This window comes from Mus caroli, unplaced genomic scaffold, assembly GCF_978045245.1.
Source record: "Mus caroli unplaced genomic scaffold, Mus_caroli_1 scaffold_16, whole genome shotgun sequence".
NCBI lineage: Eukaryota > Metazoa > Chordata > Mammalia > Rodentia > Muridae > Mus > Mus caroli.
The window spans coordinates 58464353-58481173 of record NW_028227271.1 but is presented as its reverse complement, the minus strand read 5'-3'; the positions used below and the strand labels follow the sequence as shown (position 1 = coordinate 58481173).

The 16821-nt window shown below is 37.4% G+C and overlaps 1 pseudogene; it reads right to left on the bottom strand.

Moving 5' to 3' along the window:
- Window positions 1-1007: 1007 nt before the first annotated feature.
- LOC110310924 (pescadillo homolog pseudogene) lies at window positions 1008-2859 on the bottom strand (annotated as a pseudogene).
- Between the last annotated feature and the right edge of the window lie 13962 nt (window positions 2860-16821).

The window sequence follows — 16821 nt, the reverse complement described above, 5'->3', positions numbered from 1 at the left end:
CACTTGGGACCATTTTCCTGCTTCTGGGTTGCCTCACTCAGACTTAATATGTGGGTTTGTAGGTCTCTTCATGTATTCCCACGTGATGTCAGAGGAAGCATCTCTGATGATGACTAAATAAGACACTTGTCTTTGATAATAGCATAATACGATTAGGGATAGATATGTTATTTTGTTGTTATTGTTTGTTTGTTTGCCTTTATCCATTCCTGTTTGGCTTTACTCTATTCAGCTATCTAGTCTTTGGTCCTTGGTTACCCAAGCAATGACAGATATGGGCTTCTTCACATAAACTGGGCCTTAGGTCAAATCAGACATTTTTTGGCTCTTCCCAGAAGTTCTGTGTCATCATTGTTCTAGCATATTTTCCAGTGGGACATATTGCAGGTTAAACAGTTTGAGGCTATGTTTTTGCCTACATATCTCTTTCAGTTGCCTTCAGAATACCTTTCCACAGTAAAGATACTAGAACTTAAGGGTGATTCCCTCCTGCTCCCATCTTCAATTGACCCCAGTTTAATATTAAAAATCTATTCTTTCTAGGAAGATCCATGATTCCTTTCTAGACCCATCATTTTTGTTTGTTTGTTTTTTTTTTTTTTGGTTTTTCGAGACAGGGTTTCTCTGTATAGCCCTGGCTGTAGACCCATCATTTTTATCTAGTATCACTGGGTCTACAGATTTTTAACTTGGTTATCATTAGCTTAATTACTAATCACTCAATACATCAATACCTACCATGTGTGTGTGAGAGAGTGTGTGTGTGTGTATATATATATATTTATATATGTGTGTGTGTGTGTGTGTTTGTATAACTTACTTTACTCCATTGGCCTTCTAATTTCATGATGTCATTGTTCTTTTCTTTTTTTGTAAAAGTCCAACCATTTAATAATATCAGCTCCTCACCCTCACTCCACAACAGCATTCTGAGCACAGGATGGGCACAGCTATGTAGGAGGCTGTGGAAAGCTAAGGAAAATGAGGATGTCAGACGGATTCCTGGATTAAGAACTGTGTTGGGTTGAGGCCTCTTTGCCCAGGCACTGGCATGAACCACAAAGTCGGCTGGGGCTAGCCACACACCACCAAAGTATGAGAGTGCCGGCTGGTGTGTACGTGTGTTTCACTAGCTTGCTTCTGCCAAGTCCAAATCTCAGTGAAGGACGACTGGAGCTCACACAGGCCTTGTCCTCTTGGCCTTTTTCTCAGACCTCACAGCATCGTCATGGGCTTTCCTCTTCTCTGCCAGCTTGTTGGCCTCTCGGACTTTGCGCCTCTTGCCAAACATGATCTTTTGGTAAAGGTACTTCTCTCGCTTTTTCATCATCATGATGGCCAATTGCTTGGCCTCATTCTCTTCTTCCTGGGCCAGCCACTGCTTGTCTTCAAGCTTCACAGTGCCGGCCATAACCTGGGGTTTCTCTTCCAGCCTGTGCTGCTCCAAGGCCGACAGGTGCTCCTCCTCCTCCTCCTCCTCTTCCTCCTCCTCCTCCTCTTCCAAGTTTCCTGGGTCTTCTCCCCGCTGCAGAGCCAGGAGCTTCAGCTTTCCAGGGGGAATGTAATCTCCTTCCTTCTCAGATACGAAGGGTGAAAGATGTGGGGGCAGCTGCATCCCGGGGAAGTACTCTGCCACAGGGAGGAGGAGCCGGGCATTCACACAGTCAAAGACCCACTAGGGCTGTACATAGTACCTGCCAATGATGGGGGTTTGCTGGCCCGGCCATCAACAATCTGATGGGTGATGCAAGCGTCTGTGATGTCATAGGTGGCTCTGATACACAGAGACTTGTCCCAGGATACATCCCCACCAAAACTCCTGATGATGAAGGCCAATGCTTCATGGGGCACCTCTCGGTTCAGGAAGAACTTCAGGCCTTCAAAGAGTTTCTTGTGCTTTTCCTGTGCCTCCAGCTCTTTCCTCCGATCTCCCTCCTGTGCTGTCACCTCCCCATCAGTAGGGAATTCATCAGCCTCAGCCTCCTCTATAGGCAGGCACCACCACTCGGGCCAGGCTGGCATTGAGGGCAGCCAGTTTCTCCATAGAGCTCTCAGAGTCCAATGCATATGTGTCCTCGCTGATCTTTGTCTCTGCTTGGACTTGACCTTCAAGCTTTGGTGGGTAGTGAAGGTTGAGTGACTGATAGAGACGGAAGTTGACAAAGCCCAGGAGCGTGGTATAGAACTCAGTGAAGGTGGCCATGACCCTGTAAGTCCACATCTGTTGGATGATCATGGGAGAAAGCATAGGGTGTAATCCATACGATGGGCTGACCCAGCACCTCAGCCTGATAATAAATGCCTTTAATGGACAGGAAGACCTTGCGCAGGGCTCGGACAGTGATGACGTAGTGCAGGAACTCCACAGTGAGCCGGCGGCACAACTGAATGGTCTGCACGTGACACTTGCCAGTCCTAGGGAAGGTGGAGAAGAGGAAGCACATTGACAGGGCATCATCGAGGTCCTGCAGAGCATCGATAAATGTGGGGTACCGCTCCTTGATAATGTGGTCAAGTTTGTAGCAGGGTTTATTGTTCTTCAGGAGCTCCACAGCATTCCATTCACTCTTTCATAGGCTTTGCGGAGCTTCTGAACAAACACCTTGTACTCTCAGAACTTGTTGATGATGGGCTCATGGAGAAGGAATTTAATGTCTTTGATAAGGTGAAATGTCCGGGCTGCTGTGGAACCCTTGTTAACTTTCTTCTTATGCTTGGGTTCGTGAGGATAAATACCTTTCAGATGCACAGCCGCCTGAAGTCAGGCAGGCTCAGCTGCAGCTTCTTCCTGGCCTTGTTTGATGTGATATAATTGGTGGCAGAGCCTTGTTCATACTACTTCTTCTCCAGACCTCCCATAGCTCCACGTTGAGAAATGCAAGGCAGCACAGAACAGCCGATGTCACTGTTCTAACTGCTGATAAATACTCCATTGTGTAAATGTACCCTTCAATTGAGGGACATCTAGGTTGTTTAAAGTTTCTGACTATTATGAATAAAGCTTCAAGGAACATGGGTGAAAAATTGTAGCTGTGGTAGGATAATTTTGGTATATGACTAAGAGATATATAGCTGAGTTTTGAGGTAGGTCTAATGTAAATAAATATTCTAAGGACTTTCCGTATTGATTTCCATAGTGTCTGGGCAAGCTTGCAATTCCACTAGCAATGGAGGTGTTTTCCCCATTTCCAATTCCTCACTAAATTTAGCTGTCACTAGTGTTATTAATCTTACCCTTTCTGAGTATGTTAGTTGGAATCTCAAAGTAGTTTTGATATGCATTTTCCTGATGGCCAATAATGTTGAACATTTCTTTAAATGTTTCTCATCCATTTGAGATTCCTATAGTGAGAATTTTCTGCATAGCTCCATAAACCATTTTTGAATGGGATGTTTTGTTTGTTAGTGTGTGTGTGTGTGTGTGTATGTGTATATATATATATATATATATATATATATATATATATATAGAGAGAGAGAGAGAGAGAGAGAGAGAGGTAGATTTGTTTATATTGTTCTTTGTATATTTTGCGTATGAGCCCTTTATGTGATTTGGACTTGGCGAAAATCTTTTCCCATTCTGAAGTCTGCAGGTATGTCCTGCTAATGGTATCCTTTGCCTTACAGAACCTTTTTACTTTCTTGAGGTTTTATTTTTTTTTTCATTATAGTGCCTGCACTATTGATGTCCTGTTTAGAAAGCCTTCTTCTGTGCTTTGAGTTCAAGAAAACTCTCTACTTCCTGTTCAGTGTATTTACATTTATATAGATGTTGTTGATACACAATGGTTAGAGTTTTGTGCAGGATAAATATGAATCTATTTGCATTCTTCTATATGCTGATATTAAGTTTGAACACTAAAATTTTTTGATAATAACTTCATTATATGTGTGTCTATTCCTGGTGTCTTTATTAAAATTTGGGTAGCTATGTGTATGTGGCTTTATGCCTTGCTCTTGAGTTAAATTCTGGTGATCAATGTCTCTGTCTTTGTGTCAAAATCATGGAGGACTTTTTATCTAAATTGTTTGATTGATTTATTTTGGGTTTTATGTAATTCTTCAGTACAAGAATACAACTTGAAATTGGGCATAGTGGAACTCGAATACAGCAGTAATTTTAATATTTTAATATTGTTTTAGCTATCCTTTTTGGTGTTTTTGGTGTTGTTCTCATGTGTGTTTGTGTGTGCATGTTTGTGTGTGTGTGTGTGTGTTTTGAATGGATCCATATGAAGCACAAGAGGTTTCATTACAAAGTTTGTGAAGAATTGTGTTGGAATTTTGATGAGAATTATGTTGAACCTGAAGATTGCTGTTGGTAAGATTGTCATTTTACTGTTATGCCTATCAATCCATGAAGAAGGGGCATCTTTGCATCTTCTGATATATTTTTCAATTTGTTCAAACACTGTCTTTTCATTGCTTGTTTAGTTACTTGAAGGAATGTTATTACTTGAGGCTTTTATTAAATCACTATTCTTGATTTCATTCTCAGTCCATTTGTCATTTACTTATAGGAGGACTACTTATTTTTGATAGTTTTATATCCAACTACTTTGCTATAAAATGTTTATCACGTATAGTAGTTTATGAGTGAAATTTATTTATACTATCTTCTTATTTGCAAATAAATGTATTTGGATTTCTTCCTTTTCAATTTGTATCTGCCTTGGTCTCCTTCAGTTATCTCACATCTGTAGCTTGGATTTCAATCACTACAGTGAAGAAGTATTGATGGAGTTTTTATAATAGGATTAAACACAAAATTAGAAAGTATACTTTGACACACTTGACTGTTAATAAAACCTTTGCTATATACATATTTCTGGAGGCTCTACTACATACAGTGCAGAGACTCTGTACACAATCAACATTGACTTCAGCAGGACTGGTTACATACTCTTTTTGCTCTGGATACTTCATGAAGCATCTTTACAGATTTTCAACATATGGTTAGCTTGCTACCCTAGGAAAGTCCAACTTCACAGAAAAGCCCAAAGGAGAAGCTTGCTAAAGGAGCCATTCTGATGACACAGGAAATTGATGGTGGATTATGGTAATGAATAATCAGGTAGCAGCAGAAGTGCAAGGAAGGAAAATCAAAGCATAAAAAACACTCTTTAACCAAAAGGAGTTTCGGTTTCTGTCCCTCAAAATGAAATTGTAAATAATTTTTAAGAAGCTATATAACTAATGATAGTCCTATATGTAAGAGGATTTAGCAACCACAAACTAAACTATTTTTCATTGGAATTAAAAGATAATCAGTTTACAGGAATGGGTCCTACACAGTGGGTAAGATTAGTGGCTTTTTGTATCAATCCACATTATGTTAGTATAAAAACAAATGACATAAATAAACCTATCACAAAGAATAATATAAAGTTTAGGGCTAAAAAAGCAAAACAAAGCAAAATGAAACAAAACAGAACAGGAAGCAACATTTGGTAATGAATAACCAGTTAGAGATTTCACACACAGAGAAGGGAAGACTATTTCTGCCTGTATCACTAGCCCTTATTTACTTGCAGTTCTTTGTCTAGGCCTGGGACTGCATAAGATTTCCCATCTGCAGGTTTCTGTTAGCAGATCAGTTCCCTATTTGTTTGGGCTTTCCCTCTGAATGTGTACTGTTAAGGTGTCATGAGTATAACTTCTTCGTCATTTCTTGGAGACACAGTCTCATAGCAGACTTCCTGGTCCTCTGACTCTTACAATCTCCCCATAACATGCAATTTCTGCAATTCTCTCTGAACCTTATGTGCAAGAGTTATATTACATAAATATCTATTTGGACTGATAATCAGGGTGTATTTTTTGTTGTTGTTGTAATATACCTTGTAATTTCTTTGGAAAGTATGTTATTATCTCGTAGAGAATAGTAACTATGGTGAGAATTTATGTGACAAGGTGAAAATCATGCTATTTATCATTTGTTTTTTATTAAATTACATAAAAATTCAGTTTCTTTTAGTAACATAACAAGATAATTTCCTTTGACAGAGAAGCACAAAACAACATAATCTTCACACATTTTTGAAATAGTGGCTTGCCCATTAGCTATAATGATAAACATCTCAAGACAATTTCTTAGAAACATGTGTTTGGAATTGAGAGAGTCCCTCGAGGGAGTTATTCACTTTCTGCTACTAAACTCAAAGTTACCATAAGCATCCTGACATTCCTTCTTAGCATTGTCTGTTCCTGGAAAACTGTGATTCTCTATGGCTGTCAAACTCTCCACTCTTAGGAACATCAATTTATCGTATATTCCAAATTGTCTAAAAAGAGTTTCTATGTTTTTAAATTGATTACTATTTTTCTTTGTATAAGGATAGGAACAATATCTTATAATTATTTTATGTACCCCTTCCAGAATCGGGAAGTACTAAAAAATATATTTAAATAAGGCTTCTGAATATAAAGTGTTTTATAAACTTGAAATTATTTTAAAAATCAACATCTGATCAAACTCTGTACCCAGAAGTAAATATCACACCTCACAGCTATACTAGGAAAGTTCTTACAGTCTCTCTTTAGCACTCATGCAATGGACTGTATTGTAAAAATTATATTCAAAGCTATGGGACAATGATTTTATATTTCCTCAGTCTAAAATCTATTATCACCACAGCAGGTTTCAGATAAGGACATTTATTTTTCAATGGCACTGTGTTGGATGTGGTGAGGAATTGCATTAAACCAGTTAATATGAACCTGCCTACTACTACAGAAAGGAGAGCCAATATCTTTATTTTCAGATTCAAACAAGAATATTTTAAGACATGGAATTTGAAAATGTATGTCCTCTGTATACAATAAAAGATAATATACTATATACTATGTATAATGATGTTAAAAACTTTAAAAATAATATGTCTCATGCATTTACAGAAAAATCATTACATAATGGTATTTTTAAAATATGATGAACTTAAATGATACCTTTGGGCCCAAAAGAAAGTGAATGTGGCAGTCGTAGTTTATAAAGAAGGCAGGGTAGATATGAGATGGCAATATAGGCAAGGAGCAGATTCAGGCACAGAGAAGCAGTTGGAGCAACTAACAGAAGAATCATTTAGAAGTTATGTTCTAAGAATCATTAAATGGCACTTCTCATGTCATGTGAAATATCATTTATCTCTCTAAAATGTCTACAATTCTAATAATTGGAGATTAACTTTGATTTATGATACAATAGACTAGAATATGACAAAATTTAGTGTGTGCATCATATCACCAAAACCCATAGGTAAAAACAAATACCATTTAACTAAACTAATTAATTTTGAGAAAATATGAATACCATTTTGAAGGCTGGTAATATTTAATTGGAAGTTTTCATATCTTCATCACTGAAAAATATTTTAAAGCATTGAAACTCTGTGAGCATAATAGAATTTGAAAATGAATGAATAAGTTTCAAGAATTTAATTACCGTCATAAATAGCTAATGCCTGTGTTATCATTTATTGTTACTCTCTGGTTATAATCACAGTTGTGATCACAATTCACTATACCAATCATGTTTACAATTTTTGATAAGATCTCAAAGAAGGAATGAAAAGATTGCACAAGTCAGAGGTGATAGATGAAAGAAAAAGTGGTTTTTTGATCATTATAGAACAACTGGACATATAACTTCACAGTAAATGAAATCATGTTTGCCCTTGTTCTTGGTGTCCTGCCCTTTTCTGAAAAGCAAACAGAAGGGGAGTGGATCAGAAGGAGATAGAAGATATGAGAGAGCTGAGATGAGCAGATGGAAGGGAATGTTTGGTCAGGATGAATTATCTGAAAAATAATCTATTTTAAGTAAAAGAGAGTGAGAGACAGATATAAGGGGTGGGGGAGAGACAGAACAACAGATAGACAAAGAGAAGGAGAGAAACAGAGATGAGATGGAGAAGAAATGTGCAGCCTTAATCCAAATGATATTCCAGCATGTTGAGTGGAGGTGAGCATATAGTTCTGCCCTCAGCTAAGGATCTGAAAGTTGATAGGTGGTGCTAGAAGAAGGAGAGATTTCATGAATAGTAGAGCCCTTGTTCTTCACTAAATCCACCACCAATAGAGGGCTAATATCCAAAATATATAAAACACTCAAGCAGCTAACCACCAAAAAGCCAAACAATGCAATCAAAAAAAAAAAAAAAAGGTATAGAACTTAATCGAGAATTCACAACAGGGGAATTTGAAATGACTGAGAAACACTTAATGAAATGTTCAAAGTCCTTAGTGATCAGAGAAATGCAAATCAAAATGACCCTGAGATTCCCAACCTTACACCAATTAAAATGGCTAAGATCAAATCCTCAGGTGACAGCACATGTTGGAGAGGATATGGAGAAAGAGGAATACTCCTCCATTGCTCTTGGCATTGTAAACTGGTACAACCATTCTGGAACTCAATCTGGAGATTCCTCAGAAAATTGGAAATAGATCTTCCTAAAATCTCAGCTATACCACCCTGGAGAATAAACCCGAAAGATGCCCTACCATGCCACACAGGCATGTGTTCCACTATGTTTTTAGAGGCCTTGTTTGTGATAGCCAGAAGCTGGAATCAACCTCGATGTCCTACAACAGAAGAATGTATACAGAAAATGGTTCATTTATACAATAGAATACTACTCAGCTATTAAGAACAAGGACATTCTGAGTTTTACAGGCAAATGGATGAACCTAGAAAAATATCATCCTGAGTGAGGTAACTCAGACACAAAAGGATATGCATGGTATGTACTCACTAATAAGTGGATATTATCCAAAAACAAAACAAAACAAAACAAAAAATATATAGAATACCAAGATATAACCCACGGAACTCAGAAAGTTTAACATGCTTAAGGGCCCAAGTGAGGATGCCTCAGTTTCACTTGGGAGAGAGAAGAAAGAAACCACAAGAGGGGAAGGAGGTACCTGCTAGGCAAAGGGGATGAGAGGAGAGGGAAATGATCAAGTATTAGATAGGAGAAAAGAGCTGATATCCCTGAGGGCCAGCAAAAAGAATGGAAACATGCAACCTTGGGAGGTAGGAGGTAGGTGGGACCCTCTGTAATGTACCAGGGACCTGGGAAGTGAGAGAACCTCAGGATTCAAAGGGATGGACCTTATAAGAAATCCCCTACATTGGGGAGATGGAACTTGTAGAGCTCACCTCCAGAAGAAAGACAGGTGTCAACTGAGGGGTAGGGTTGCCATCCCACAGTCAGAACTCTGACCCATAATTGCTCCTGTCTGAAAGAACTGCAGGGATGGAAATGGAGAGGAGCCTGAGGAAAAGAATCTCTAGCAACTGGCACAAAGTGGGATCCAGCTCAAGGGGAGATCCCAAGACCTGACTCCATGACACTATTACTGAGGCTATGGAGTGTTTACACATAAGGACCTATCATGACCTGACTGCACTCTGAAAGACCCAACAAGCAGTTGAAAGATTCAGTGGCATATATGTGCACCAAATCAATGGACAAAAACTGCTGTTCCCTGAGGGTGAATTAGGGGAAAGCAGGAAGAAGCTGAGTAGGAAGGTGACCCTGTAGGAGGACTAGCAGACTCAATTAACCTGAACCCCTGAGATCTCTCAGATACTAGAACACCAACCAGGCAGCATACACCAACTGATTCCAGGCCCCTAACACATATACAACAGAGGACTGCCAAGTCTGGGTTTTGTCAGAAAAGATGCCCCTAACCCTCAAGAGACAGAGGCCCCAGGGTGTTTAGAGGTCTGGCTGGGTGAGGGTGGGAGTTGGAGACATCCTTCTGGAGACAGTGGGATGGGAAGGAGATATGGGAGGTGAAAGAGTCAGAGGAAGGACCAGAAGGGTACAAAAATCTGAAGTGTAAAATAAATAAATAAATAAATAAATAAATAAATAAATAAATAAGTAAACAAACAAACAAAGAACATTTTAAAAGAGAATATGACGGTGACTCTCCACAATGCAGGCACCCTAGCACACCCAGTATCTTGAGATCACTGGTGAGTGGAATGCAGCATCTTTTCCAAAAAACCCAGAGGGTCTTGTGTTAGCAGGAACATGGACAAAGGACACCTGCCCGACCAGTGGCTGGGGTTCCTTCCATTGGGGAAACCCCCGCTCCATCTTGGGCACAATCTCAGTAGAAGGTCCCAAGTTCCCCAGAGCAATTGTGATAAAAACTGCATGGTACTGGTACAAGAACAGACAGGTAGATCAATGGAATAGAATTGAAGACTCAGAAATAACCCACACAACAATAGTTACTTGATCTTTGACAAGGGAGCTAAAACTATCCAGTGGAAAAAAGACAGCATTTTCAACAAATGGTGCTGGCACAACTGGCAGTTATCATGTAGAAGAATTCGAATTGATCCATTTTAACTCCTATTACAAAGTTCAAGTGTAAGTGGATCAAAGAACTCCACATAAAACCAGAGATACTGAAATTTATAGAGGAGAAAGTGGAGAAAAACCTCAAAGATATGGGCACGAGGGGAAAAAATCCTAAAGAGAACAGCAATGGTCTGTGCTGAAAGATCAAGAATTGACTAATGGGACCTCATAAAATTGCAAAGCTGTAGAGCAAAAGGTACTGTCAATAAGACAAAAAGGCCACCAACAGATTGGGAAAGGATCTTTACCTTTCCTAAATCTGATAGGGGACGAATATCCAATCTATACAAAGAGCTCAAGAAGCTGAACTCCAGAAATTCAAATAACCCCATTAAAAAATGAAGTACAGAGCTGAGCTAAACAAAGAATTCTCAACTGAGGAATATGGAAGGGCTGAGAAACACTTGAAAAATGTTCATCATCCTTAATCATCATGGAAATGCAAATCAAAACTATCCCGAGCTTTTGTCCCCGCCGGCAAGAACACACTCAGGACAACCGGAATCTTCTGCAGCAAAGCTTTATTGCTTACTTCTCAGGAAGATCTCGACCCCAGAAAATGGAGTCCCTTATATAGCACTCAGTCATGACGTTTCAGCACCTGATGTGGCGTGACAGCTCTTGATTCGTTGCTCGCTCATCACACCACTATTACACCCCGAGAATGGGCAGTGACTAGGAGTGAGTTCACTCTCGCACTTGCGCACAAGGCTTGTTTACTAGTTTGTCACAGCGGAGGCCAGCGCCATCTTATAATGGTGATTGCTCGCGGCACGCGCACGGCTCTCCACAGCGATTGCTCGCTGCACGCTGCACGCTGCACGGCTTTCCACACAAAACAACCCTGAGATTTCACCTCATACCAGTCAGGATGGCTAAGATAAAACATTCATGTGACAGCAGATGCTGGTGACCCCCCATTGTTGATGGGATTGCAAGCTGGTACAATCACTCTGTAAATTAGTCTGGTGGTTCCTCAGAAAATTAGACAGAGTACAACCAGAAGATCCAGCAATTCCTCTCCTGGAATTCATCTCCAGAAGATGTTCCAACTTGTAATAAGGACATATTCTCCACTATGTTGGAAAGAACCCAGATGTCCCTCAACAGAAGAATGGATACAGAAAATGTGGTACATTTACACAATGGAGTATTATTCAGCTATTAAAATCAATGAATTCATGAAATTCTTAGGCAAATGGATGCATATGGAGGATATTATCTTGAGTGAGGTAACTCAATCACAAAAGAACATATATGATATGCAATCACAGATGAGCAGATATTAGCCCAGAAACTTAGAATGTCCAAGATACAATTTGCAAAACACAAGAAAATCAAGAAGAAGGAAGACCAAAGTGTGGATACTTTGCTCCTTCTAAGAATGGGGAACAAAATACCCACGGAAGGAGTTACAGAGGCAAAGTTTGGAGCTGAAACAGAAGGAAAGACCATCCAGATACTGCCCCACCTGGGGATCCATCCTATATACAACCACCAAACCCAGACAATATTGCATATGCCAGAAAGGTTTTGCTGACAATACCCTGACATAGCTCTCTCTTAGGAGGCTATGCCAATGCCTGGTAAATACAGAAGTGGATGCTCACTCATCTTTTGGATGGAACACAGGGCTGCTAATGAAGAAGCTAGAGAAAGTTACCAAGGAGCTAAAGGTGTCTGCAACCCTATAGGAGGAACAATATGAACTAACCAGTACCTCCCAGAGCTGTGTCTTTAGTTCCATATGTAGCAGAGGACAGCATAGTAGACCACCAATGGGAGGAGAGGCCGTTGGTATTGTGAAGATCATATTCCCCAGTACAGGGGAATGCCAGGGCCAGGAAGCGGGACTGGGTGGGTTGGGAAGCAGGGTGGGAGGCGGGTATAGGGGGCTTTGGGGATAGCATTTGAAATGTAAATGAAGAAAATATTTAATAAAAATGCTTTAAAAATCACTAAATACATTTTGGGTTGGGATAAAGTTTGGTTTTCCAACACTTTCCAAAATGATCCTAAGCATATTTCTGCCCTGAACATGTCTGTGGAAAGTGGCCTTCTCAGCTGTGCTAAGTCTAAGATCAGACTATCAATCTCTTCAGAAAAGCATTAGCAATGCTCTGCATAAATATTCAGCAAGGATTTGACTTTATGTTCATCTCATTATTATAAAAAATTGTTCTGGTCTTTAATATGTACATATTTATTTACTTACATATGTACAGCAAAAAAAAAAGAATATGACTTCATATACATAAAAAAAAGAGTAGATCTCCATTTGAGTTAACCACAGTTAAATGCTGATTTAATCTTCTTGTTCAGATGGTGGGGCTAAGGTGTTAATTTGTAATCTGAAACTCCGCTATTTTATCTTACTAAGAGCAATGATGACAATAATGACATTCCCTGGATTTTTCTGTCACTGAGAATAAATGACAGTGTGAGTAGCCATAATGAAGATTTTGTCCATAGTAGTAGAATCAGACACTAAAGGGGATATGAGACTCCAAGGTTCTTTAAAGAAACCTGAAAAGTTACTTTCTGGGTCCAGAGAGATGGTATTTCCATGGTGTAGTTCTCATACTCCTAGATTTTTATTTGACTGATTTACCAATAAATAAATAAATAAATAATAATGTATGAAACTGGTAGATAAAGTCTGTGAGGAAAGGCTCCTTTTTCAACTCCAAAATTATAAAACAAACAAACAAATAAAGAGAAAACGGAGATATGGTATTTCCATGGTGTAGTTCTCATACTCCTAGATTTTTATTTGACTGATTTACCAATAAATAAATAAATAAATAAATAAATAAATAAATAAATAAATAAATAATTTATGAAACTGGTAGATAAAGTCTGTGAGGAAAGGCTCCTTTTTTCAACTCCAAAATTATAAAACAAACAAATAAAGAGAAAACAGAGATATTACAGTCAATAAAAGAAATAATAAGAACAAAATCAATTTCCAAACATTACTGTAAAGGATTGATTTCAAAGCTTATTTTTTTGAAAAATATAAACATGCTTTATCCCTACTAATGTCAAATGAGAATTATATCTTTAAAAAATCTTCTATGAATGTATTTATTGACTTGACACCGGTCTCATGCACTCTCACCATCATTCTCAATTTTCACCTTGAACTAGTAAGTTATGAGTTGTTTAACATTAAACAACTGAAGGATTCTCCCTGGTCTCTGTAAGCAGGACAGGGATGGTGTCTGTAGAAGAATATGATATATCTTCTTTCAGATTCTGCAGCACTTAAACAGGAAAAACCACTCACTCTACTGAAATGTATTTAGTTCTAACAGTGAAGAAACAACACTATTAAATTTCTGCAAATGTAGTAACACTACTAGAGTTAAATTTACTAGAGAGAGATGTAAGGCTCCTACTATGTGCATGAGTCAATTAATTTAAAACTGCTGTATACATGAAAAGATTAAAGCAGAAGGATTTTTTCAGAGGATCAGGCAGAAATTGAAAGGGCAAAGAAATGATAATGTATAATGTCAGATTGAATGTCAGAGTGAATGTGTGCAAATGATAGAGCAATGAATATAAACAGTGATATACAAGTGAAAATATTAAAAGTTAAATATTTTACATGCCTATAAAATTTGACAAGATACAAGTTTAAAGCTATTTAATATCTTATTTTATACTAACTAGTAAACATATTATAATTTGACATACTCAGAGGTTATGTTTTATTTGAAATAGCAGTGCTACAGAATTACAGATTTCCATAAAGGTATATAACTCTCACCTATTATATTTTCTCACTTTATAGTACTATCATGATATGACTTCTAACCAGTTGCATCAAGATCCAAGAGCACCAGGGATAACTTAACCAGAAAAGCTGTGGAGAAGGGTGCCATAGTAAGGTAGTACAGAAAAGCTGTGGAGAAGGGTGCCATAGTAAGGTAGTACAGAAAAGCTGTGGAGAAGGGTGCCATAGTAAGGTAGTACAGAAAAGCTGTGGAGAAGGGTGCCATAGTAAGGTAGTACAGAAAAGCTGTGGAGAAGGGTGCCATAGTAAGGTAGTACAGCGGTTTCTCCATCTTGTATAATTTCTGAGGCTATTTCAAGCTTAGGTTGAAATGAATATCCTTGATAGAAAATCCCCTGGAAAATTACCCAACCCTATTCTAGGAAGCAAAGGTCAGGATGTCTTAGCTAAGTTGTCTTCACTTTTGTTAAACTGATTGCCTTAAATTGCTTATTTCAGCAAAGCCTTCCAAGGCTGCTAAGTGAGATGCCAGGATGTAGTTTCTTCCTTTAAAAACCCCATGTTCTGAATACCTGAGGATACACCTAGGTCTCAAAAACCTTCTGTATCATCCCAGTTAGCTGGAATAGATTCAATCGACAAAAAATGTATTATTGTGATATACTGGTGAAGCCACTAAATGTAATTAACCATTTCAAGTCAGACTTTTGATAAATATTTTTTCTGTTTTTGATATTGATATAGTTGTTGTTGTTATTGTTTTGTTGTTCTAACTCCTTATGAAAATCTTGCTGTTTTTAATATGTGTACCTTTATTTTTAGTGCTTAATACCATATGAGTTATGAGCTCTAAAGAACTGCAAATATTTGAAGGATTCTTCAGGGTTTCAATAAGCAGGAGAGGGATGCTGCTGCTACAAGAACATCATGCATCTTCTCTCAGATTCTATAGCACTTAAACAGAGAAAACCATTTTCTCAACTGAAAAAAAACAAAACAAAACAAAACCTGTGGCTCACAGTAAATTTTGGAGAGTGTATAATGGCTCATATACTACCTATTAAGGGAAGTCAGTGTATCTTTTCAGATACACTCTTCTTTGACAAGAATTATACAATTCTTTTCAGATTCTTATCCTAGTGGTTATTAGGAAGCAATGTGACTAAATTTATTTTAGAAGTAAGATCCAACTGGAAGGGAAAATTATAGGGAACATTTCAAGTGATAGATGTTGTGGAATTAAATTAGAATCCGAATAGTAAGGATGTTAAAATAGACACAACTCTCTGTACCAAGTATACTCATGAACAAACTTAAAGAAAAAATTTCAAAATCTGTATTAGGCTAGTAGTCTTTTATTAATTACATTACAATAAAACAAATCATAGGGGGGCTAACCGTCATTCTTAGATGACAACATAAGGGGTTAATATTAGACTCAATTCTGAGCTGTCCTTTTAAGAACATAATAGAAAAGGATGATTGCATGTTTGATGACAGGAGGAAAATCACTGGTATGCTTGTTGAATGCACTTTGTGGGTAAATTATTTTTGTATACCATTTATCTAAATGCTATCAAAATGTTAAATGGGACTATTGCCATCTATTCTTTTCAGATTTTTAGAGAATTAAGAACTAAATGAAAATAAGTATTTTGTTCAATAGTTAGCTAATGACTACATTAGTATGTGGTAGTTAGTTGAAACCTAAACCATTTTATGAGTAAGTGTTTGTGTGTGTGTGTGTGTGTTTGTGTGCGTGTGTGTGAATACTCAAAAGTCTGTTCTTCTCTAAGACACAAGGGATTCATTGTAAAAACTGTCATATAAACACTTCTAGTATCATGCTGATATTACATGGACAATCTATAGTTAAATCTAGTTAAATGGATAGATACATAAATGGATTGATACATCATTAGATAAATCATTTGACAGAGAGACAATAGACACATTCCGGAGAGATATAAGCACTTTACAAGGCCTTTGTATAATTTACAGCATTTTATCTAAAAATGGTTTGAATAGTATTACCCTGGCAATAGGCTAAGGGTATAGGAGAGTGAATATTAATTGTAACAATAATAGAAATAGAAAAAATAAAATTGAAACTAGGAAGATGGGATGAGACTTTACAAGCTACATTGAATAATTTCTATGTTTTTGAAATTTATTATTTATTATACTCAATCTACTGAAATATTTTGACATCAATAATATACATAACTATAGAATATAAAATAATTAAAGAATATTATTAGTCATATTAATAATTATATCACAAAATAGCCATGTTATGGACTTAAATTAATATTGTGAGTTAGGAAAATATTATCATGTAATGAGAAGTAATCATGCATTATTGACATAAAGGGCCTTACATTAGAAGTTTTCAGATCTCTAAACACTTAATTTCACTCTTTGACAATTGCTATAAAATCCTTAGTGCATCATATTTTATGCTGAAAGATAACTTCTTAAGAAGCACCAAATAGTGAGTAAATATTCAATGAACATAATGAAAATTATGATTTAGGAAGGTATTTATATTTAGAAACAGCAAGTGATAAAAGGGAATGATCAGCATTTTCAGCTTGACTTTTCAGATAAAACTTGCATTTCCTTTATATGAAAAGTTTAAAACCAAAAGTATTTTGAAATTTGGACAGGTATTTTTTTGGGGGGGGTCACTAT